Below are 2,211 nucleotides of genomic sequence, written 5' to 3'. Positions count from 1 at the left end.
ATAAGCTAGAGAGACTTGATTATCAACAATAGAAAATAATAATAATTAATTGAATTAGAAAATTCACATAGGATTAATTATGATGAATCAAAAACTCTAGAATATTGTTTTCTTGATCTCAATTTGCTTATTTTAAATTTTATAGTTCAACAATTCATTCCTATTCGAATTATGAAATAGATCATAATTTAATAAATTTTGGTACTTATTAGTAAATTTTTAATTCTCGTGGGACAATACTTTTACTCATTCACTTTATTACTTGGTACGATTCGTTCACTTGCAATTTCAACCAACAAGTTTTTTTTTTTTTTTTGCACTGTTGTCAGGGATTAATTATTTATTTTCGATATTGATACTAGCTAAATTGTTACTAATTTGGATTTTTTTTTTTCATTTCAGGATTTAGGATATCCTGATCTAAACCAATAGAGTATACACTTTTTTATCCTGAGATTGAAAGAAATTTGCGCCGAATCAATAAAAAAGAAGAAGCAAGAAGTCACCACATTTGCCATCACTATTGTGGATCAGCAGAATGGAGAGGCTAACAGGGCTTTGAGGGACTATGTTATGCCCTCGGTTAATGGGGCTACATCTAGTATAAGGAGGCCAGCTATACAAGCTAATAATTTCGAGATTAAGCCGACCATAATTCAAATGATACAGCAAACTGTTCAGTTTGGGGGCTGTCGCAGGAAGATCCTAATGTTCATATGCAAATGTTTTAGAGATTTGCGACACCTTCAAGCACAATAGAGTGATGGATGATGTTATTGGTTTGAGACTTTTCCCTTTTTCACTCAAAGAAAAAATGAAAGCCTGATTGAATTCTCTACCACCTGGTGTCATTACTACTTGGGAGGAGTTAGCACAAAAACTTTTGGCAAACTATTTCCCTCTGGCCAATAAGTAAAGCTAAGGAATGATATTACCACATTCACTCAGTTTGAGAATGAATCTTTGTATGAAGCTTGGGAGAGGTAAAAATATTTAATGCGAAAGTGTTCTCATCATGACCTTCTAGCATGGCTTCAAGTCCAAACATTCTACAATGGTTTGGGAGCTACAAACAGGTCCATGGTTGATGCAGCAGCTGGAAGGGCTTTAATGAGTAAAACTCATGAAGCAGCTTCTGAACTTTTGGAGCAGTTGGCATCCAACAACTATGACTTGTCTTCGGAGAGAGCAATGACAAGAAAGACAGCTGGAGTTTTTGAACTTGATTCTGTTACCGCATTGGTAGCACAAATGACAACTTGATCTAAACAACTAGGTAAGATGAATGTTAATGTTATTCAAACTAATGTTGTGTGTGATTATTGTGTAGAAGATCACTATTTGTGAAAAAAATATATTTGCAACTATACATAATCGTAACAAGTAGTAAAGTGTTTTAAAGAAAATAGATATCGAACCCACAAATAATAATTATTCTATTGAGTATTGAAATTAACTAAATTAATTACTAATTGGAAAGCTAAAATTTGAAGAATGGTTTATCTAAATTAAACTGAAGAAAAGAACTTTAAAATTAAGATTTTAAAAATAATAATAAAAGATTTAGAGCATTTGATTTCACCTAGCAAATCCCACACAATTTATTCTTTCTTATTATAGAATCCCAATTGTCCCAAGTTAATGATAAAAATCTATTAACTATTCAATATTTTATCTCGAATAATACCAAAGATATCTTCAACTAATGACTCCATGTCTCTATGTGAATTTAACTAATTGGAGACTCATTAACCTCTTTGGATTTTTCTTAAAAATCAAACTAGTCGCGATAAAGCATCTCTGCTTTCACTCAACTAATAGTGTTTAATCCTAGAACTTTAATCACAAATCACCTCTTGGTCTCATTGCAATCCAAAAGATCGAAGAATAGTTAGCTAGAAAATTGTAAGCATTAAGAACAAGGAATAAACACTCAATCTCAGAAATATTAAAAATAAAATAACTTGGAATATAAATTGTGTGTTTAATGCTAGGCTACATAAAAATTCTAGAAAATAGAATTAGTTCATAATGGAATTGAAAAGAAAAAGAATAAAACTGGTGTTCTTTGTTGAAGTCGGTTGATGCAGCGTGCGACTTTCACCTCTGCCCTCTAGCTCCGCCTTCTCGGAAGAACATTTAAAGAATAAATTCTGGAACTCTAAACTCAGACTCAGACTCTAAAACATAAAAACTCTCAACCTCAATTCA

The 2,211-nt window shown here is 31.9% G+C and overlaps 1 non-coding gene across 1 annotated transcript; it reads right to left on the bottom strand.

Annotated features, from left to right (window-relative positions):
- Positions 1–915: 915 nt before the first annotated feature.
- On the bottom strand, positions 916–1,022 carry LOC121243878. The gene has a single exon (XR_005936317.1). It is a non-coding gene; the product is annotated as a small nucleolar RNA R71 (small nucleolar RNA).
- Between the last annotated feature and the right edge of the window lie 1,189 nt (positions 1,023–2,211).

Source organism: Juglans microcarpa x Juglans regia, chromosome 1D, assembly GCF_004785595.1.
Source record: "Juglans microcarpa x Juglans regia isolate MS1-56 chromosome 1D, Jm3101_v1.0, whole genome shotgun sequence".
NCBI classification, from domain to species: domain Eukaryota; kingdom Viridiplantae; phylum Streptophyta; class Magnoliopsida; order Fagales; family Juglandaceae; genus Juglans; species Juglans microcarpa x Juglans regia.
Note: the sequence above shows the minus strand (reverse complement) of the source record. Positions and strands in the feature narration are given on the sequence as shown.